Raw genomic sequence first — 24,051 nt, 5'->3', positions numbered from 1 at the left:
AAGTGGGTGAGGGATTAGGTCGAGGGATTATGCCAAGGGCGTCCCCCACAACTTTTCCCACGGAGTTGATGTGGCCCGTTGCATGCTCACCTGGGGTGCAGGAGCCTCTGAACTGTTGTCTAGATTTCTCACAACGGAATCGATCTGTGTATTGTGATCTAGTTGGTGTCTCTGTGGGGGGCCCTCGGGCTTCCTACTCTGCCATCTTGCTCATGTCACTCTGACACCATCAAACAGTCAAAAGTGTGGTGCACGTCCTAATGGGAATGACACAGAATTTTGAACAGCTCCGTCCACGAGACCTGCTGCCAGAAAATTTGGAAAAGGCTCAGTGTGACATGAGATGGTCACCAAAGAAAGACCTTGTCTTCTGAAAATTTTTACAGCCTTGCCTTATTGTCTCAGGAAGAAGAAGAGAACTCAGTCTGGGATTGGAAAGTTCTACTCCAACAAAGACACAGCCCAGCAAATGGGCCATTAGCCGTGGTTGCTTTTTACAGATCGGGACCGCTGCGGTCCTGTGGTGGTGACCACTGTATAGTGTATACATTTTCTCTGAAATGTTGCTTTGGATCTCATTGTTTCTTTTTAAGCTTGTGGCCAGAAATTCTCAGAAGAAGTTGAAATAAATCCAAAATTACCAACAAGGTCTGACTGCTCTAGTCCTGGCTTTTGCACAAGTAGACTCTGTAATACCAATAAGGATGTTTTGAAGTTGAAGAGAGAAGTTGTGAGTTGAAGGAAGCAGAACAAACAACTGAGAATAGCAAGTGAGAACAAGGTGATTTCCCTTCTCTTAACTTTTTGATGCATAAGAATCAGGGTGGGGAGAATGCCCATTTCAAAATGTGTTTAGAGTTTAAAGAGAAGTGATTTTCTCAAATCCTGTTCTAGTCAATGTGTTCCATTAGCACGGGGGTTCCAGAGAGCTCAGAGCAAATGGAAGTCAACAAAAAAAAAAGAAGAAGAAGAAAATGGTGATAATTAGGAATGAGATCACCCAAAGCCAAAGTAACTGTGGAGAAGCTCCTTGGGGCTAATCAATGTGTCAATCACACATTGATTGGAGGGTAGAGCCTGGGCAGAAGTTGAAAAGGCAGGATTGCAGAGTTGAAGATTATTTAAACATGTGTGTGAAATTAAGTAATCCTGAGGCACCCATTTAAAATAATGCCACTCCGAGGTTTACGATCCGGGTATTAACTTCTTAGTACTTAAGATTTATTGGGCTGTGGTTGTGGTGACGGTGATGGGGCAAGCTGACAAAAACTTTAAAAAATATTTTTAAAAATTACCAACAGGTAATTACCAAAAGTAGAAATAATATGCAAGAACTCTTTGACTTGTTTTGGACTTGAAATTGGTCTTCGTCCTCTGCCTTCTCAGTCAAGGGCGTCTCCCAGGCCCCTCGACACCGCAGGCACCTTCCCTCCAGGAGTCTCCAGGGCCCTAGAGCCAGACCAGAGAGGGAAGCTTGCTCCTTTTATCGTGCCAGGCTTTCGAATCTCACATAACTATGATAAGTTTCTTGGTAAAATTTTTATTTATAAAAGGAATATGGCCACGTTATAGAAATCCTGAAAAACAGGAAACGCTACCTCTGATTCATTCGTAATCTACCATCTTAAGAATCAGTGATATAATTTTGGTATATTTTTTCTGGACATTCATATCCTTATATATTTTCGATTATATAGTACATTTAGATCTGTACTTTGCTTTTTTATACAGTAACTTAGGGCCATCATTTTCCATTTTTTGTGTAACATCGCCATTATTTACCGATCTTAAGGAGTTCTCTAGAATTACCCATCATTATTAGTTTTTCACTTCTGTTTATATCACCACTGAATAGCTTTGCACATACAACTTTTTCTATATGTTAGATTATTTCTCTAGGGCAGTGTCTCACATGTGAATTACTGTGTTTAAAAAGTGTAAACATAATGGTATTTTTATTCTTGTTAGTGGTTTGACTAAACACCTTAGGTACATTTAAAAAATATCATCTCTATATCTGAGGTTGGTGTTTTGGCCTCGTATCTGGACTGGAAATCTGAGCTTCGAGAGGTGAAGTAGCCTACTCAAGATTACACAGCTGCCAGGTGGGTGAACAGGATGTAAACCCAGTGCAGTGAGCCCGAAATGAGAAGTGAAAACCTTGTGCAAGTTGCAACCCAGTAAGAAGGTGGGCGTGGAGTTTGCTGTTGAGATCTGCTCTGTAAAGGGACAAATCAGCCTTTTGACTCCAGTGATTTTGTTCTGTATAAGGAATCTAATAGACTCTATATGCCCTTACCACTCAAAGAATAATATCAAAGCATTCACTTTATCAGTCATTCCTTTGAACTAAGGGAAGATTGTACAAAATGACAGCTGAAATACACCCATTAAGCATTAAGGTGGCTTTGATTATTGGTTTAATAGATAACCATATACATCAAACCAAAAGCCTCAAGAACTGCATTTTGGACTCATTTAATTCACTAATACCTTTGTTAATATAGGTATTTTAGGACTGTAGTTCCCTTTAGAATTAATCTTCTGTCAATAAACTGAACTAAATAATGAGCAGTGATTTCAACCACAGATTCCAACCAGTGTAAACCTTCAAGTACCATGGTTAAGTTAAAATATTCAATGATGTGGTCTAAAAATTAATATCTGTTTTTAAATGGGGGCCTCAACAAATGACTATGAATAGGTACATCAGAATTGCAGAAGCGTATTATGGACACTGAACAAAAGTACTCAGGATTTTTCTCGATAGAAACCGTTATCTGTACTTCAGTTACAAAGCAGAGTCAACTCCTGTCCAAGACTCTGTTTGGCTCTTTTTAATCTCTAACCAGTACTCTATACCTTACTGATGAGCCCAAAAATATGATCTCAAACCAAGGCTGTAAACTTCTGCCCCCTTTTTTGTGATTTCTCAGAGGGATTCACCAGAAACAAAATGAAATTCAATCCTATGAAAAGAATTTCAGAAACTTTTACAGTGAACTGACATAATATGGGAAGAATAAAAAAAATTACCAAGGAAAGAAAGAATAGGCTTTTAAAATCCTAACAAGAAAATATTCTGCTGCTACCTAAGAAATGGCTCATTAGGCTGTGCCCCACTAGGTGGAGAAGTCATTCCTTCATCTTTCTGTAACACCGGCTACAGAATTTCTTGTTTCTTTATCAGACCTGGTGTAGTTCTGTTCAAGTCTGGAGGAGACTAAGCTTTCTCTCTCAATACTGTTTGCTAGCTTCTTTCTCACAGTGCTTCTTCTACATTAGTTTCCTCACTTGAGGTTTTTATAAGGTTGTAAATGAAACGTTAAGGAACAAAATTGAATGAGGAGGACTCCACAATGCTCCCAAATATTTAAATAAAGTGTATATCCTGTGCCAGATACAACAAAAAACCTTTGCTACTTGAAGTGGATACACAGCAGATGGCCCTTGATGTATGAAGGACCCATGAACAAAGCCAAAGGGGTGTAGAATTGAGAGTCGGAGATCGGGGGTGGGTGGGGCAGGGAAAAGTGGTGGTCATAACATGGAGAAATTGTACTTGAATGATACATAATAAAATAAAATAAAAATAAAAGTGCTTTTGCAAAATGCTTTTCCAGTGCCTTGAATTCACATTCATCTGAACTGACTGAACTCTATGGGTTTGACTCTTTCATTTCACAGCCTTACTTAGAAGTACAGAAATAGAGCTGGCGATGAAACAGAACAGCTCAGACAGGTTTCCGTAGCTGGAGTGACACACTGTTGCAGTGAATGAATGGCAAACTCTACAAGTTCCTGAAAGAAGGGCGAGAAGCAAGCTGACTATAAGCCGGGCCTGAGAAGGGGTATCATGGTGGGAAAAGGAATCCGAGTGGGAAGTTCTCCCATCTAATATACAAGACTGGGACAGGAGAAGCATGGCCGTTAGGAATTCTGAGGACTGACAGTCAATGTGAAATTGTTTATTTGAGGTCGATTTGACCTGTTGGTGCAATGTCTTGAGTTTTAGTCATTGAAAGAACTGGGTTCATACAACACATATCAAGGTATAAACCATGCTAAAAAAAATGCAAGATCCTTCATCAGATTCAAAACCAAGCCTCTCTGAGCTAACAATGACAGGTACAGAAATCATGTCTGTCATGGTCAATGTAGGTAAAACTCACAGCTTCATGTCAGGAGCCAGATGGGTTTGAAAGACAGATCCCCTTTCTTTTCTCTACATTCAGTTTAATCCCCTGGGAATCTTCACCACTGACCAGCAGTCAGGTTGGGTAAGATATGCACAAATCCACAATCCCAAAGTTGCTGTATGACATTGAACTATTAGTGGAGGGCGCCAGTGATGTGTTCTTGCTTGAACGCATGGTTATTTCTGTGAAAATTTCATGTGGAGGAGATTCTGTGTTAAGCTATGTATCAATTAATACTGATATTACTTAAATTTTACTGAAATGGGGAAGGGAAGTGGGGAATAAACTTTATTTTATTGAGATACTCTCCCAAGTGCAGGGTTAGTTTTTATCCCATATGTCAATTCTTGATTTCCGGGAATAAGATCCTGAAGACAGAACTAGAAGGTCAAGGTGCTGATTGGAACACATCTGTGCAGCCTGTAGGGGACACAGGGGAGTGAGAGAGAACAGAGCAGGCCGAGAGTACCTTCAGGCGACATTCAGGTAGGATGCTCGTTGAAGGAGGGAAAGAGAAGGGAAGACGGGGTGGGAAGAATGTCAACCTACAGTGCATCTCTGGGAAAGCTGAGGTCAGGCCAGTGAGGAGCCACAGGGCGAAGATTGCTCCTTGGAAGAGCCTCACATCCAGTAAAAACCGCCTGGTTCTAGGGCCCTAGCCATGCTCATTAATTAGCTCAGAGCAGCCAGGACGCTCCCGGCCTCATTGGATGCCAAAGGGGTCACAGATGGGTCACTCATGAAAAAAGACCCTGTACCTCCATAACCACCCAACCATTTCTATCACCCCGAACTACAAATTCTCCTCCCTCCATCTATTTCCCAAACCTGGTTAAGTCCAGACCAGAGATGGAAAATTCATAGTCGAGTTTTCCCTGAAGACACCGCTAATCAATCAGCGTAATCTTCCCCGCTAATCTCAGACATGGACACGAGGTTCTTCTTCTGAGCAGCTCTCCAGGAAACCACTATACTATGTTTGGCACGTGAGATAAAACCCAACTGCTGCTGCGGTTAAGTCTCTGATCTTTTTATAAGGACAGGAGCCGCAATATAGGTCAGAACAACGTGGTACAAAAGTGAAATTTGGGCTTTCACATAGGGAGGTCTGCGGAACACACTTTCAGTGTCTCTATATATGACTTGTTTCAAACTATGTATACAATATGCTAAAAATACATGTATATGCATATGTAAACATTTATACATATGAGATGTGTATATATAGCTATATTTATATCTTTGTGTGTATATCTATATCTATAATCGCTTTTTCTCTTTTTTCTTTTTTTATAATAGCTTTTTAATCAAGAAAGCCAAACCCATACCCATCTAGTAGGCGATCTCTCCAACCTCCCAATGACGGTTTTATTCATGCATACATGGTTTCTGTCTTTTGGGGGTGGGACTCAGCCACCAATGTCGTCAGACCACCCGCCCCAACCTCCGTGCTGACACCGCACTTCCTGCACATCTCTGGGCCTGTACGGCCCTGAACTTGGCTGGCAGCGGGTCAGAGATGCCTGCTGCAAGGTTTGTATCTTTTCATGGAGCACTCGGCGTCATCTTCACATTGCGAATATTATTCTTTAATGCAAAAATGGAATAATACCATTACAGTGGAGATCAAATTGGGTTTTGCCTATCCAGTTCTAACATCTCTTTGAAAATTTTCATTTCCTCCAGTTTCCCCTGGCTGGGGGAAAAAAAAGTCTCTGGAGCATGAGCTCTCTAAGGAGTTACACTTGTGTATTAAATTCTTGCCACCGGCCAAATCTCCTGACCAGGAAAGATTTATTCTAAAACTTGTATAAATAATCCCATTCCTTTTCAGAAGCTTCTCCCTGCATCCTAATTACGTTTTTGAGAAAGGCGGGAACAAATTTGATGGCCACTATTCTTATAAGAGGTGGTGCCAGTGTAACCTGAGCTGAATACAGCCCCATTGCCCTTCTCAATATTTTTCCCCAAAATCTTTATCAATGTGTTGAGCAGAAGTTATTTGTCCTGATTTGATTGGATTTTTGAAAGCAAGAGGATTTAGAAATGCTGAGTTACTCATTTACGACTCAGTGTGGGGTTATTCTGAAACTATCCGCTTGGTTCAAGTGGATCCGAGGGTGTGAGCTGAATCCCAATTTCAATTGGGTTGTCTGAGAAGTGATTTTGTCCCCTGCACCCCCCCCCAGGCACAATTAGGGGCACCTAAAATTTGCATGTGAATGTGTACTAAAATCGTAACAAATTAAGGCTTGACCAAGGAGTTAGGCAGAAAAGAGACAATAGAAAATGGTATGAATTGTTGGAATGCAGTGAAACTGCTGGGCTGAAGCACATCTTGGCATGAGGATGCTGAGAAACACAAAATCGGGCCAATACTTGCTTGATTCATGGCATTTAAACTTATTGAATTGCTGTGTCTCACAAGAACGTTTACAGTGTAGATGCCAAGTACACATCCTGGCTTCCGGAGGACCTGTCTAAGAAAGTGCAAGGGGGCCAGGTGGCGGTAGTTGTCTTGAGAGGAGTTCCAACCTGTCCTACAACAGGTCTGCAGTAACCCTCTGCCGTGGTCGGCCCAGCGCCCTTTGTAGTCACCTGGGTTCATGGATGACACAGAAAGCAGAGAGTCTCCCACGACTGGGAAAAATATCAGAGATCTGGATTTGATTTTAGACTAGGCTTTAAACAGACAGACACACACCTTCAATGTTTGGTTAAGTAACATCCTCGTCCAATTGCCAAAGGTGCCGATGAGTGAGAGAGTAGAGGGACTTGGGCACAAAGCTGAAGGAATGCCAGACGGCCAGACGGAACATCGGATCAGCTGACCGCAAGGATGGAACCACCCCAGCACTTCTTAGAACAAAGGCAGAAGTAGTTATTCTTAGCTCGCTTCTAACCACTTATCTCTTTGCAGATGTTCAAACCACTGCTCCCCGGCGGGTGTCGGTCAAGGTTGGGCTGCTCTACAGCCTTCCTGGGAGCCAGCAGTGAGCCATCCACTGCTTCGCCCTCATTGTGCAGAGGTGAAGACAGTTGCTAAGCAACCTGACAGAAAGGGGAAATAGCTTGACTTTGACACGGAAAATTCCACTCTCTGCCCTTACCTTGCACAAACCTGCCCTGTCCCCAGCTTATAAAAGCAGCCAAGCAGAAAGCCTCTGAGAGGGCCTTCCTTTCCTCCGTGCCTCCCTTATACTGACTCCAGCATAGGCTTAATAAAATTGGTCTCAACATTTCTCTGGTGGCTTCTCTGGATGTCTATCTTGGGGAACCCAAGGACCCTAACGCCAGAAATGAGAGGACCCCGAGAAAGAGGCTTCCACAGATGATAACACAGTTTATAGGCAGAGCCAGCCCCTCTCACGGGCCTAATCTGCGGTGGGGAGATGGATGCTACCCTACCCATGAGTGGCTGGTGCTGCAACCCAGCCAGCCTCTTGGGTGGCAATCTGTGCAGCCACACAGGTAGCTGCTCCCAGCAAGCTCCACACTTCACTTAGTGCTCTGCTGCCGCTCTATGACAGTTTTGAACAAGGGACTCTGCATTTTCATTTTGCACTGAGCCCCACAAATTACAGGTATATAGTCTGTTCCGGCAGCAACTATTCCTCCTGTTCCTCCCCAGTTTCTATCTATTGAAATAGTCCTTCACTGAACTGGTCCCTCCCTAAGAGGAAATGCTGTCCGGTGGTGGTAGGGCTGAATCTCGCCTCTCACTAACTTATTGTGTCCCGAAACTCAGTCAGAAATAAAAAAATTGCTCAGGGTTGGGAGGAAGAAGTGATTCAATTCCTATTGGATTACCTACTCAATCTTTCAAAAGAAAAATGATGCAATCACGAATAATAACAATTTTCTCACCAGATTATGCTGACCAGTAGAAAAAGAACCACTTTTCATTTTGAATTAAGGAAGATGATTAAATTCTCGAAAGTACTTTCTCCGGCAAAAGAACGTCCCACTTCTTACACTGAGCCTAAGTTGTTGGTATGTCTTTTTGATATCCATTTCCAAGAGGAGAAAAATGTAATAATCTGCTAATACAGAATTAAAAAGTAGGTTTGAGAATTCCGAGCTGGGCCTAAATTTGGACAAAGTATAAAAAGAACCCTAATCTTTAGATCCTCAGTGGGAGACGTGGCCAGTAAAAGGATGTTTTAAGTAAACGTCTGAAGAGCTGATACCTCATAGTCAGTGTGAACCTGGAGTTTCAGTTTTTATAGACACGTAGTTTCCCCTCACTTTTCAAAAGTTTGCATTATGCCATTTTGGTTTTAGGAATGACCTACATTAGTACCACTTTTCACTAAATAAAAGAAACCCAAGGACGATTTTCCCTCTTAGGAACAAAGATGATAAGCAAAGTCGGGGCTGCATTTGTTTTGCAGGGAGCATTACAGAGGCAGCAGTATTCTAAGCAGCTAGGGGCCCCCAAGCTCCTTCCCCAGAAACTACACCCAGCATGAAGCCTCGAAGCTTTGAACTGTGTCTCTGAGCATCTGTGCTGTATCCCAACGTATTTTTGTGCATCTGTTAGCAAGATGTGTCCTAAAGTATCAGAAAAACCTAAGAAAACTCATAAGGGTGTTAATCTTTATCATGAAACTGAATATAACTAAGTATATTTGGTACGATTTGGTAGGTTGTTTTGAAGGGTCTTGAAAAGCTAAACAAATTGTCGCATAAATTAATGGCAATTGCTTTTTCACTTTGCGCAGTTTCAGCTTAGGAGAGGGTTCTCAGGAATGCTGTACTTTCAGGCAGCGGGGCCAGGCGGTGGACCTGTGGTCGGGGCCAGGCTTAGTTCACGTCTGGTCAACGTCAGCACACACTGCCTTAGTTGGCAGTCGCCCAGTGGTCTTCGTGGTTTTCTAATAATCTTTGTTCAGCTTTGTGACGGCAAGGGCTGTCTAAATTGCTTAGTTTTCTACACATATTCCAACACCAGGGATAAATCTGAAGTGACATGAATTCATCTCCCTCCTCACTTCAGACTTTACTTTGAACATTTATAGGAACAGTTACAAAAGGAATAAACACACATCTTTAATAAAGTCGCAAATACTGTTTTTGTATGCCTTTGTAATAGTTAAGCCTGATGAATACTTTTCTCAAAGGTTTCAGGGGAAGGACTTCACACACAAAGGATGTCTCATGCAATAGTCTGAAATGAAACATTTCTTCTGAAGGAAAGGTGTTGTCGGGAACACGGGAGAAAGTCGGAGGGATTCCACCAAAAATGTTGTCAGGCTCTGAAGGGAAACTGCACTCATGTGATTAGTCACATGGATAATGATCTTCTGCAGGAATTCCATCTTTAAAAATCACAAAATAATGTAAAGGTTAAATTTCTCTCACATGGTTTATTGAGCAAATGCTCCTTTCCTACTTGGACTTCGAATGAATAGTTGAGCATGTAAAAATTTGAAATTGTGGAAGAGCTATACAAAATGATGTTTCTTCTTTCATTGCTGGAGATGAGAGACAAAAAAAGCAAGATACTTCAACTATGAATCAGGAGCTTATTTAGAACAGCAAGGTCAAAGTCTCTATAGTACTAAGAAAGTACCTACTGAGGCATGTTGAACGTTTCCTCCAAAGTATCTTCTGCTTTTTCAGAGCCTATGAGGTAGGAATGGACATTATTTGAACAATTTACAGAAACACATTCCTAAATCTTTTCTCTGGGCTTCTGTGCTCCCCAGGGAGAAGTTCTTGTGTTGGAGAGGGTATTTCAGAGAATTTAATTGTGTTCCTTATCATAAAATTAGACCTGTCTGCAACACTTCAAAGCAATTAGCAAACTGTCATCCATTTTGTTCTTTTTAAGCACTGGCCACCAGGGAAAAATGGAAAACTGTCACAGTGGTAATTGCGGGCATTCTTTTTTCTTTACCCTTTCCCACTGACTCCTAATCCAACCCTCATGCAAATATAGTTTTAGGGTTTATAGAAGGAGAGCAAAACTTAGCCTTAAACTTATTTTCTGGTTCCATGGTTTCCTCTCTCTTGATATTTCATGAGGGAGCTGACTTCCCCATTTCATATGCCCGGGAAGGAGCATTAGCACACCACTGCGAGGGACTAAATTAGCTCCCATTATCCCTGGGGTTGGCCTGTTGAAATTTATCCCTGCTCATCTTAGAGATGGAACTGCCTGAGTATGGGGAAGCCAAGCAGCGAACCAACAGATGCCTAGTATTTCTCCAAAGAATTATAAAAACGACTATCGCTTAGGTCCCTGTAGAAGAAGTCATTTCATGCAAAATAACATTAGCAACGTGATTGGAATCTTTTACAATTAGTTATTATTTCTGAAAGTAAATGTACTTGAGAGAGGTCAGTACCCCTCACTTTTCAGCTCTCATCAGTAGGCGTAGCTCTAGACTCAAAGGCCTTGGAGAAATGGCTCAGTAAGTATCGCTTCCAAGTGTTACTTTGAGGAGCCTGCTTATCTTCTCCTCTCTTTCCCTATGAATCTCAATCTTTGTCTAGGCTCTGTTTGGGCCAATGTCAGGCATCGGGGTGGGAAGTGGTGTTGTTTTCAAGCTACCACAGTGTGCAGAGTTAACGTAGCAGGTCTGAGCCTGCTACCCTTTGGATAGCAAGTTTAACCTACTGGCAAGGCTGGCCCTTGGCTGCTGTCTGGGACCTTGGACTTCAGGAGGGTTCCCACCATTCCAGGAACTGATAAGACTGATTCACTGTGCCTAAAGTGTTTGTACAAATAATGTGGTCTGTGTTGAACACCTGTTTTCCTTCTGGGTGTCTGGAGTTTTGGCATGTGCTAGGCAGAGGGTGAATAGGTTGCTAGTCCCCAAGAAAAGCCTTGGGCACTGAATTTATAATGAGCCTCATGTAGACAATACCAGCAAATGAACAGGTGTTGCTAGAAGAAGTAAGTGCACCCCACATGAATATGCTGGGGGAGGGGTCTAGGAAGCTTGCATCTGGTTTCCTCCAGACTACCCCCGATGTGCCTTATCCTTTGGTGACTTTGCTTTGTGTCTTTCACTGCAGTGGGTCAAAGCCATGACTACAATGATCTGCTGGGCCCTGTGAGCCTTCCTCATGACTCATCAAACCTGGGTGTAGTCTTGGGGAATGATGAACACACAAGGTAGAGTAAAGAGGATGCTTGTCCCATTTTTCACCCAGACTCTTACAATTATAGTCTTAGGATGCATCTTTTTTTTATTATTTGTTATCACTTCAGAGAGCCTCTAAAAGAACTCAAACACAGCATGGCGTGATTTCTGACAAGCTTCCATACAAGCTATAAAGTTGGAAATAAGGCAGTATTGTAGATTCTATATTTAAATTAGTTATTTCCATAATAGTGTACTGTCTTCTACTCCAATTGAATATTGTGGCAGCTTTCATTTTTAAAGAAGTTATCTTATGAAAAAATTATTTCCTCAGTAATGCTGGTTGTTTCTGCAATGCTACACTAAAAAGACTAGGGGGTTTGATTGCATTTGTGTCCCTGGAGAAGAACTTGGAGTTGAATTTTCTGAGAAGTGGAAATAAAAATATGGTATCTGGGAAAATATATTAGGGACTAGAAGCTATAATACTCTCGGGATATTTTTCGTGTTGTCTGAAATAAAGAACTATAGCTTTAGGTGGTTGTATTAAATATTGCATTAGATTATGTCAGAGTCCTTCAGAAATTCTTTAGATGGCCATGGATATTGCTTAAATTTTTGATAACATTTAAGTCCAATAGGATGGGTGAGGAATATGAGATTAAGTTGGTTACACAGCAAGTGCAGAGCAAAAGTAGGAAAATGAGACTTTTCCCAAGAATAATCCACTCCCACATCTTCTCCACTTGCAGGCATCTTGTATTCAGTATCAGTGGCTCTCTGTGGAGGCAGGTGCTCTTGTGTGGATAAATGCAAACTCAGAGCATTTGCTAACTCATAGTGCCAGGGTACAAGTCTGTTTCTACGAAACTGACTCCTCCAGAGTGAGACTAGATGGCTTCTACTACATGCAAACAATACTGTGCTCCAGTCTGCATTCCCACCAACAGTGCACTAGAGTTCCCTTTTCTCCGCATGTTCTCCAACACTTGCTTGTTGATTTGTGGATGATGGCCATTCCGACCAGGGTGAGGTGGTATCTCATTGTGGTTTTAGTTTGCATCTCTCTGATGGCTACTGATGCTGAGCAGCTTTTCATACGTCTCTGGGCCCTCTGTATGTCCTCCTTGGAGAAGTGTCTGTTCAAGTCTTTGGCCCATTTTTTAATTTTTTTTTGTCTTCTTGGAGTAGAGTTGTGTGGGTTCTTTATATATTTTGGAGACCAAATTCTTGTCCAAGGTATCATTGGAAAATATGTTTTCCCATATAGTTGGCTCTCGTTTCATTTTAATGCTGTTTTCTTTAGCCATGCAGAAGCTTTTTAATTTGATGAGGTCCCAGTTGTGTATTCTTTCTTTTATGTCTCTTGCTCTAGGGGACATATCTGTGAAGATGTTGCTGCTTAGAATGTCTGAGATTTTCCTGCCAACGTTTTTCATAGGACTTTTATGGTGTCATGACTTATATTTAAGTCTTTTAACCACTTTCAATTTATTTTTGTGTATGGTATAAATTGGTGATTGAGTTTCTTTTTTTTTTTTTTTTTGCATGTAGCTGTCTAGATCTCCCAATACCATTTGTTAAGGAGGCTATTTTTACTTTGTTTTATGCTTCTTCCTCCTGTGTCAAATATTGACTGACTATAGAGACTTGTGGAAAACAGTGTGAAATTTCCTCAGAAAACTAAAAATGGACTTGCCTTTTGACCTGACAATTCCACCGCTGGGATTACACCCTGAGAGCCCCGAAACACCAATCTATAAAAACCATTGCACCCTATTGTTCATAGCAGCACAATTTACAATAGTCAAGTGCTAGAAGCAGCCTAGGTGCCCATCAGTAAATGAGTGGATCAAAAAACTATGGTACATTAATACACAGGAATTCTATGCAGCAGAGAGAAAGAAGGAGCTCCTATTCTTTGTGACAGCATGGATGGAACTGGAGAGCATTATGCTAAGTGAAATAAGCCAGGCAGTGAGGAACAAATACCATATGATCTCACCTTTAACTGGAACATAATCGAAACAAGGAAACAAAATATAATCAGAGATATTGAAATTAAGAACAATCTGACAATAGCCAGAGGGGAGGGGGGAGGGATAGTGGGGACAAAGGTTTTCAGGAACTACTATAAAGGACATGTGGACAAAACCAAGGGGGAGGATGGAAGCAAGGAATGGAGATAGGTTGACTGGGGTGGGGGGCAGTGGTGAGGAGAAAATGCAGACAACTGTAATTGAACAAAGATAAAGTAACTTTTAAAAAATTTTTAAAAAAGAAAAGAAAAGAAAAAGTAATATGCTTCAACCTATATCGAAACAGATCTCTATCTAGATTATTTATGAGAATCAATGTGCTTTAATCTTGGGATTTGGGGCCAGATACCAAATCTGCTTACTAATCAAAGGATGGGGCCTTGGTCACATTGTTAATTTTTAACGTCTTGCTTTTATAACCTATAAAACTAGAATAACACCACCTGATGCACAGGCTGTAGCAATAACCAGATGAAAGACCAGTATGTAAATACAAGACCTACAGGCTATGCATGGAACATCGTGGTAGGTATTAAATAAGTAGCCAAAACTCTGGCTTATCCCTTGTTGTGTGGGAGAACCATAACCTTTGACAGACAGATGGTGAAGGAAGCATAAATAAATAAAATACATTTCTACTCAACTCACTCTAGAACTATTAATTAGGTTTTCCCATGTAAGACTTGGTTTGGTTGAAACATCAGTTTGGATTTCAAAGCATTTCCTCTCTTGAAGTGTGAAGACTGTGTCTCTCACCATGCAGCATTTTAATACCATGGAACATTTCTCCCGATTAATAATCACATGGACCTCCATTAAACCTTATTTTAGTGTGAAGAGGAAAGCCTGCTTCTTCATGGCCATCACCTACTTCTTACTGGAGATGATAATGACAGACACTGATGCTTGCTCCTCTCCCTTTCTCTAACTAATGTGTTGACAGTGTAAATGTCTTCAGCTGTCACTGGCACTCAAGAACAATGTGGTCCAGCATATGGATTTAAAAAGTGCTTCTGAAACTTTGTATTATATAAAAATGTTTGGAGACAGAAAGTTTACAAAATAAGGCAAGCCTTGGATAATGAAATTAGAGCAAGCAAGGGTTAAGAAGTGATGGAAAATGATTGTGGGGAAGCTGGAGAACGAATGGAAAGTCGGAGAAAATGTTCCATAGCACTAACATGGGAATATGAAAGAAAAAGGCCAGAAGGACCTGAAACCACAGAGAAAGGGCAGGTTTGCTTTTGGGAGTGATGCCATGAAGTTCACTGGACATGAAATAATCTGGACCTCCTGCCTATCATGGGACCCCTGTACCCTTGCCATACTGAATGTGTGGCATCCTTGATATACCCTGTGGACATTGCCAAGCTATTGATCATGTTGTTTCCTCCACCTATGGGTCTGTTTACCTGAGATGTGCTCAGCACTGAAGACTCAATTCACGCATCACTCTGTCTATGAAGACTTTCTGAGCCCAATCCAGATAAAACTGATCAGTTATTCTTTCGGATCACCTCTCAACTAATAATGACTTAGATCAAATATCTGTAGCACACTCTTGCATTGGTTCACATGGTTCTTTCCTTTTTTGTTTTTAAAAGATTTTATTTATTTATTTTTAGAGAGAGGAAAAGGGAGGGAGCATGACAGGAAGAGAAACATCAATGTGAGACAAGAATATCAATATAAGAGAGAAATATTGATCGGCTGCCTCCTACACACCCCCTGACCAGGGACTAAACCCACAACCCAGGCTTGTGTCCTGACTGGTAACTGAACCAGTTACTTTTTGCTTTATAGGGTTATGCTCTCCCACACCAGCCGGGCTACATGGCATTTTTCTTCTTGTAGATTATAATCTTCTCATGGGCTAAGAAACTAATTCAACTTTGTGTGTGTCTGACACAAAAATATGTTTTAGATTAATGGCTGCTTGCAAGAATAAACACAACAAGAAAAGGGGAAAACAAGAAATAAAATAAGGAATGCAAAAGACTATAAATTGAATAAAGTGGTAGGGAGGTAGTACTTTTCTTAACCTAGGTGTACCAAAGCTATGAAGACAAGAGTTTCTCTTCTGAGGCCAGTGTTCAAGGTGATTGATTACAAAAAAAGGCAAAAAACATTAAAAAAACAAAATCTAAACTTCTGAAAAATTAAAAAGTTATGAAATTTAAATTCCAAAAATAAATTTAAATAAAAAATTTAAAAAAACTAAAGGCAAATCTTGGCATTCATATTTTTTAATAGCAAAAACTTTTCGAAAATAAAGATCGTTCTCCGACATTGCAGTTGAAAAGTCCAAAGCCAGGTGAGGACAGACACCAAGGTTTGGCAAGAAGTTCAGAGACATTTGACTTCCCGCAAGGCCATGAGTAGCTCCCAGAATTTTACCTTAGCATTGTCAACCTCTTTCACCTGTCTGGTTTTCCACTTGGAATTGCAGTTGAAGCACCAGTGATTTTCCACAGTGTAAAAGCATGGGCTTGACAACCATGGTTCCTAAGGCCGTCAGAACTCCACATTCCAGCATCGGTCACATGAGGAGTTTATTGGCACCAAGACACTTTATCATTATGCAACACCCAAGAGCGAATGCTTCTTAATGAATCTGAGCCAGGGCTGGCAGTGTTAGTCTTGAAGCAAACAGTGAGTGTTCAGCAGCCTCATTCTATGTAATCATCAGCTTTAAAGTTATAGTATGAAGGCCTGTCATTGGATATAACCAAATACATGGATTCGCCAGCTGCTCACACTCGGTAGGTTTTGATATCTAGCCATCATCACCTGCTCTCTTATTAGAGAGTCCTCCTGATCAACTTGCTATTTAGCTCTTGGTGAATCTGTCAAACTCGGGTTTTCTAAAGGGAAATCAGAACAAAATATTTTATGTTTATAGCATTTCTTAATTTACCACTCCAAGTATACATTATATATAACTGAACTAGAAAAGGGAGATGAAATGTGTATTTACTCAATGCAAACATACCCATATTAAATAACTGTTAAGTATCAGAAGGTACACTGAGAATTAATGCAATATAAAAATGACTCTTGCCCTGGTTCTGCCCCCAACAAACATGCAAATAGTGGGTGAGAAAGAGAAAGATAGCAGCATATAACTAAAGCAAGAAGGAAAATGATAACTTTAGAATTACAACTATTTTATAGGGGTTCAAAGAAACAGAAATTCTCATAAATCTGGGGATGAAGGTAGGGGATGGAAGTAAAGAAATGCTCCATGCAAAATGTGAGAGGGTGTTGAGGGAGAAAAGAGATTTGAAAAGACAAAATATGTCCTCAAAAATAGCACAGAATGAGCACAAGGTTCACTTCGGGTGAAGCAAAGGAAATTGAGACTGAAGGAAGGAAAGATGGGAAAGGTGGGCTTAGTCAAGTTCATCACATCAACTTCAAACCAGAGGAGGCTGCACTTACTTTAGTTTCTTAAGGGGATTCATTGGAGGTTTTTGAGACAGGTAATAACATGTAATGACATGATCAGAGTTACATTTAGAAAGATTAATCTAAAATTTGGATTGCTGGACAGTAAAGGTGATGGGTTAAAAAAGTAAAAATAAAACAGAATAAAAGCTTAAGCTTTGCACTTGAAAGTACACTTGGACAGGAGAACATTCCCTTACATAGCAGAAGAGGGCTCTAATATTTGTCAAATGATTGGATGTAGGTGTTGAGAATAAGAAAAGAATCAAGAATCAATTCAAGATCTTTTTCTTACCTAACAATCGTACCATCAATAGAAGTGGGACAGGGAAATTCTGGGGATAGGGAATGGGATAGATGTGATGTTAGATTAGGTTTTGGAGGTGTTGATTTTAAAATAATATTTGATAATTCAGGCAGATAGGAGTCTATAAAAGTTTATAAGATATGTTGGTAAGGCTTTTTAAAAGTACATAGGGCTAGAAATAAAAAGGATCTGCATTCACTGGCCAACCAGTGATAAAACTATATGGATTGATAAATGCACCAAGGGAAAGAGTGTAGTGAAGGAAAAGATGCCCAAAACAGGGAACTTTGGAAAAGGAGGTGATGGGAAAGAAGACATGGATAATATAAATGTAAAAGTGGAAACTAAGGAAAATCAAAAGGAAAGGCTAGAAATGAAATGACTATACCTTTGTAACAGAAATGAAAATACCTTTGATGTACATTAGTAGGTAAGAGATAGCAGAGGAAAGAATAGGTGAGCTTGAAGATGGGTCAGTAGAAATTTTCCATAATAAATACAAAGATAAAAGAGAAACCTACCCCCTGATATTAAATACAAGATATTGAATACAAGCAAACCTACCCCCAACCAGAACAGAACATCCAAGAACTGTGGGGCAATTTTAAAAGGCATAATCTCCTTGTGCATAAGTATCCTCGCCTATAAAATGGGAATAAATACTGACAGCTTTCTCATATGAGTGTTGGGAGGGCTAATAGGCTAATACAAGAGAGTACTTAGAATGTTGTTGTGCACAGACAATGCACCATCAACACTCTTATCAAATAAGTTATAAAATGCAAATTTGAACATGGCAGTATCCCATGCGCCACCTTCCCTGGGGTCTTTTAAAGTGAGAGATGGTTTCCCTAACCCCTCAGGCGTCTATTAAACACTTTCCAGAGCCCAAGGTTGTATTTAAGCTGTGAGGCATGAGCGGAAATGGGGAGGTGGTGATGTCCGGTATTCCTCTGTACGGTCACCATCCGGCTGTTCTTCTGCTGGTGTATCTAAGAGGAAGAAGACAACCATGTATAGTGTAAGCAAGCTTCAGGTAGGGTTAAAGCATCAAGGGACAAAAAGTATCCTTCTGACAGTAATAAAAGGTGATGTGAATTTTTGCTTGCATTTTTTCTCTCTGCTCTCAGACAGGGACAAAGCTTTAAAGGACATTTTGTTATCCAAGGCACAATAGCTCTTCTCCAAAGATGAGTTATTTGTGTGACATCCTTTTCTGGTTGTCACTTTTCTTTGTGTCAGGTCTGCACAAGCTGACAGAATCACTTAAACCATTCAATGCAAACATTCAATCACTGAATTAGGTAACATTAAGGTGTCTTCCAATTCTAAGATTCTATGGTTTTAACCAATGAAGGCAACGTTGAGAAAGAGTTGATTGACTCTTATGTTTCTGTGATAGTAACTGGGGTCATTTTTCAGACAATGATAATTAATGCTTTTCCTAATTAATTAGGAAAGCAAATCCTTATATCCATTAAAAAGGGGTCTAATATTCTGAGGTTTCATTTAACATTTTTTTTTGTGTTGATGACTTTTCTAAATGTAAGAGGAATATTTGGTCCTTGAAGGAGAAAAAGTTTTGCAGAGCAATTGGTAATTTTGAAGGTTTAAATACAAAATATAAATATATGCATATATATGTACATATGTGTAATATTAGATATAAGTGGAACAACAAGCAATAATAAATTTTTAATAATTATTATTTATCCTAAAATGAGAATGATGCTTGTTTGTTTTTCCCCAGTGAGTCCAGGACCAGGAGAAGTAATTACTGACAAACCACTGGAGATTTTGATTTAGTACCTGGAAAAATTTCCCAGGAAGAGTAATGCTGTTGGAGTGAGTGCCAATGTAAAGGTCATTTTCTGTAGAGGTAATCGGATAGTAGAGTGGATGTGCTGCTGATTCAATGTTTCCTGGGTGATCAGATGAGAGTTTAGAAAATGGGTGGATTGTCCCAACCACAATTTAAGACTTGTTCAAATACCTGTCAACATCCAAATTGAAATATTTTATAAATTAAGGATGATGTAAATAAAACAAACACAGTTTAGGTTAAACACAATGCTACATGCAAAAATTTTATGATTTTTTGACTTATTATATCCTCTGTCACCATGTAAGGATGGAAAGTGTAGATATATTTATTTCAAAGCTTATTGTGGTTAATTCTATGTGACTTTTTTCTACTTAGCTAGATTATCCAATAAACATCTATTGATCCTTCTATATAGTTTTAAATATTTGTATTAGAAAAAGAAACATGTGATATCAATTTGCTAATGTTTATTTTTAGTCTTAGAAAAGGAATACCATAGTCAACCCAAAGAAAAAGTTTAAGATAGCTGATAGAGCAAGAGCTGTGATTTATGAAAACAAAAATGTTATTTTAACTAGAATATAATTATAAAGAAAACATCAAGTGGTAGGAATCAATAACCTAAAAGACTGAAAGAGCTTTTCTCTTAATCTTTAATCTTTTCTCTTAATCTTTAATCTTTTCTCTTAATCTTTAATCTTAATCTTTCTCTTACTCTCTTGACCTACGCCCTCTTCCAAAATTGATTTCACTTTTCTTTTCCCCTCAGTGTCAGCTCTATCTGCTTTCAATGACAGGGTCTAGTGTCACACAGAAGGAGGGTGCCCCCTATGACAAAGAGTAACCAACATGGGAGGTTCAAGGCACCCAACCACAATGCACCCTCAGGTTCCAGGGGGAATCACTCCCTGTGAGGGTATAATTTGCCCACACAATGCCTCATTTTTGCAGAGAAAAATAAAATTTGGGGGGGTTGCTGTTATTAAATGCAGGCACTCAGAAGGATAGGTGCTGAGCATCCTAGCGAAGGGAGTCTTGACTTACACCCTCTTCCATTAGCCTCTGCCAGTAACATGCTCTTATCTCATCACTGAGCAAGCTTCTTAAACTCCCCAAAGAGCAGACCTCTTTTTGGAGGTACCTAAGAAAGATGTTAGCTTGGATTTATGTGTCTTTAGTTTGTGTTAAATATAAACCCTGGCAGACTTCCTTATTTTCTGCCCTACTAATGTGGGACGTGGTTCCCTGTCTCTGACTTCACCCTGGCACCCTGGTTATGGTGAGATGAACATTGGCTGGTGCCACCATTTGTAAGAGTTCTGTTCTGTGTTGGATCCGAATGTCAGAAACAGTCTCACATTGTAGGCTGGGGTGGGGGAAATATATATGTACACACTTATGTATATGTATATGTATATGTATATGTATATGTATATGTATATGTATGGATGTGCATGGGTATTTAAATAAAATGGTGTGCTATAACCTGGAATGAGTGGGGACTACGGCACCAGGAGTTAATTGTTCTTTGCACACGCTAAGGGAATCAAGGAGGAATTTTCCTTCCCCTCTCCTGACGGTCTGGGGTAATTTAGGATAACAAGTGTTCCGGGCCCTTGTCTCCAGACTTGCTTATCGCTGGAAGTCATCTTAAGTGCTAGTTAAAAATACAGATTCCTGAATCTTTCTCAAGAGCTTCCAATCGAGGTGGTCTGGGATACAGCCTAGGATTCCCTATTTTTCATGTGCACCCCCAAGGTGACTTTTACAATTAGACACGTTCGGGAAACATGCTCTACTTATTTCCAAGGTCTAACAAGTTTAAACCACATGCACAGTCTTTTGAGACTGTTTTCATTGTTTTCTGCCTGACTTACCTGATTTTATCCATTACTCCAACAGAAGACAGGGTTCATTAACCTGCCATGGTCACTCAGTGCACCCCTTTTCCTTAACCACTCCAAGCCTCATTTTTAAAGCTGAAATATGGAGATAATATTAACCATACTATCCACGTGCAAAGGGTTTTTAAAGAATATAATAAACTAGTGCCTATGAAATATTTAGCATAAGACTTAGAACAAAGTAAGTCTGCAATAATGTTAGCTGTGATTATTATTTGAGAAAACGATCTTTCGCTTGTCTAAAGTAATAGATTATTTAGAAAAATGTTGCAATTATTCTCCTTCCTGTTCTAAGTGTCTACACAATGTGACTTTACTGTAACTCACTCTAGGAGATGGAACTTAGTTTCCCTATACTTAAGTCCAAAACTCTTGTTGATTAATCTGATGGATTGAGTGCAGTGGTAGAGTGAAGTTCTGCTAGTCTGAGCCTTGGCCTCAAGGGGCCTGTGTAGTTCACCTCTATGAAGAAGCCCATACTAGCCTGCTGGAGGTTGAGCAACCACATGGACCAGCCCAGTCAGCCAGGTGGCTCAGCCCAGCCCCAGAGATGTACGGAGCCCAGTCAAGATCAGCAAATTGCTACCCAACCTACAGCCAACTGGAGACAAATAAGCCATTCCAGTGGGGATTGTTTTAAGTATAGTGTTTGGTGATAATTTCTTACACAGGCACAGATAACCACCATACCTGCTATGTGGCCATTACCAGCAAATGCAGACACAGGGAGATGGATAAGCTGAAGCATAGATCTAAAGGGACAGACAGGGAGCTTCCACACAGCTGCTGCTCTACAGAAGGTACCGCTTAAGTTCTTCTACCATTTGCTTCTGCCCTGGCTGCCTGGGAAAGCTCCTGATCTACCAAGGCCCAGTTCAAGAATCCTTCTTCATCCTCTCTGGGCACCAAAACGCTGACCTCTGAGGACTGCGCCATCTCAGAGGGAGCTGACTGAACTTGACTAAGGAAACACACACAAGGTAGAGATTAGAGTGTGGAAGCAGAGATAAATCTGGGTCAAAATTCTCCTGGCTTATTCCTTGCAAGGCCATGAGTAAACAATGCTTGCCTTCCTCTACAAAGACCACATCTGCTTGGCAATCCTCCCTCAGCTATATCAAAACCAAGGTTCTCTGTATATTGTATTATAGAATTATACACATGAACCCTATAAAATCATTAAAGAATATCACACCAATAAATTCAATGAAAAACCGTAGCTCTCTCATCCTGTGTGCTCAGTGATCCTGTGTGCTCATTCTGTATATTCAGTCACCCTGTGTGCTCAGTCACCTTGTGTGCTCAGTCACCCTGTGTACTCAGTCACCCTGTATATTCAGTCACCCTGTGTGCCCAGTCACCCTGTGTGCTGAGTCACCCTGTGTGCTGAGTCACCCTGTATACTCAGTCACCCTGTGTGCTCAGTCACCCTGTGTACTCAGTCACCCTGTATACTCAGTCACCCTGTGTGCCCAGTCACCCTGTGTGCCCAGTCACCCTGTGTGCTCAGTCACCCTGTGTATTCAGTCACCCTGTGTGCTCAGTCACCCTGTGTATTCAGTCACCCTGTGTGCTCAGTCACCCTGTATGCTCAGTCACCCTGTGTGCTCAGTCACCCTGTATACTCAGTCACCCTGTGTGCTCAGTCACCCTGTATACTCAGTCACCCTGTGTGCTCAGTGACCCTGTATACTCAGTCACCCTGTGTGCTCAGTCACCCTGTGTATTCAGTCACCCTGTGTGCTCAGTCACCCTGTGTATTCAGTCACCCTGTGTGCTCAGTGACCCTGTGTGCTCAGTCACCCTGTGTGCTCAGTGACCCTGTGTGCTCAGTCACCCTGTGTGCTCAGTCATCCTGTGTGCTCAGTCACCCTGTGTACTCAGTCACCCTGTGTGCTCAGTCATCCTGTGTGCTCAGTCACCCTGTGTACTCAGTCATCCTGTGTGCTCAGTCATCCCCGCTGAAATTTCCTTACTCTGCCCCCAGAGTTGGAAATAATGGCCTCCTCCAATCCTCCTCTTCCTTCTTTATGTAAAAGAATAACTGATTTATTGAAATATTATTTACATACCATACAATTCATTCATTTAAAGTATGTGATTCAATGATTTGTAATGTTTTCACAGAGTTGTGAGGCAATTACCACAATTAATTTCAGCATATTTTCATCAACCCTCCAAAACCTTGTGCCATTTAACAATCATATCCCCATGTCCTCCCCCCAGTCCAGGCTGAAGAAATTGCTAATCTATTTTCTATCTGCATGGTTGCACTCAATGTGGACATTTTATCTAAATGAAATCATATAATATGTGGTCTTTTTCTGACAGGCTTCTTTTACTTAAGTTTCATTCATGTTGTCGTGTTTATCAGTATTTCTTTCATTTTAATGGACAAATAATATTTTATTTATAGATACACCACATTTTATCCATTTATCAGTTGATCAATATTGGGATATTATAAATAATGTTGCCATAGACATCTGTGTAAAAGTTTTTACACATACTTATATTATTATTTCTCTGAGCACATACACAGAAGTGTAACTGCTGAACTGTAGAATAACTCTATGTTTAACCATTTGAGGAACTGCTGAACAGTTTTATAATATAACTATGCCATTTTACATCCCCACCAGCAATATATGAAGTTCCCATTTTCCATACACTTGCTGATACTTCTCTGTCCTTTTTAATTATAGTCATCTCAATATATGTGAAGTAATATCTCGTTGAGGTCTTGATTTGCATTTTGCTGATGGGTAATCATGATGAGCATCTTTTCAGGTACTTATGGGCGATTTGTCTATCTTTTCTGGAGAAATGCCTATTCAAATCCTCTGCTTATTTAAAATTCCCAGTCTCTAAAACACCTCATTTGTTTTTGCCTGGATTCCTACTAGGACCCCAAGTGATTTGTATCACAGAACCATCCAGATGTACAGGACAGACCCTACTTCAACTTCGTGAAGGGTTAGGGCAAGCCCCTCACGCTAGTTGTGGAAACATAAGGGAGAAAATCATTTCCCTTTCGCTACACTGACCTCAGCACTTTCCTTTGAATTGAGGCTGTACCTCACCACGGTCTCTTGATGGTCTACTTTCCATTTGAATCATTTATCGCTGCACCACCCTCAAAATAGAAGACTGGATACCTCTCGGTCCAAGTCATAGGAAGTGGAATTTCAGAACTCCAATTTTTTCAGTGCAAACTTTCCTGGTGCTTTAAAGGG

At 40.5% G+C, this 24,051-nt stretch overlaps 1 long non-coding RNA gene across 1 annotated transcript; it reads left to right on the top strand.

Moving 5' to 3' along the window:
* Window positions 1–51: 51 nt before the first annotated feature.
* LOC118995437 (uncharacterized) lies at window positions 52–17,991 on the top strand. Its single transcript, XR_005068270.1, has 3 exons — window positions 52–945; window positions 4,193–4,196; window positions 17,980–17,991. It is a non-coding gene; the product is annotated as an uncharacterized LOC118995437 (long non-coding RNA).
* Window positions 17,992–24,051: the final 6,060 nt, after the last annotated feature.

This window comes from Sturnira hondurensis, unplaced genomic scaffold (assembly GCF_014824575.4).
Source record: "Sturnira hondurensis isolate 20B ecotype Veracruz unplaced genomic scaffold, ASM1482457v3 Scaffold0010128, whole genome shotgun sequence".
In the NCBI taxonomy this organism is placed as follows: domain Eukaryota; kingdom Metazoa; phylum Chordata; class Mammalia; order Chiroptera; family Phyllostomidae; genus Sturnira; species Sturnira hondurensis.
The sequence above is the reverse complement of the archived record's forward strand: the minus strand, read 5'-3'. Positions and strand labels throughout refer to the sequence as shown.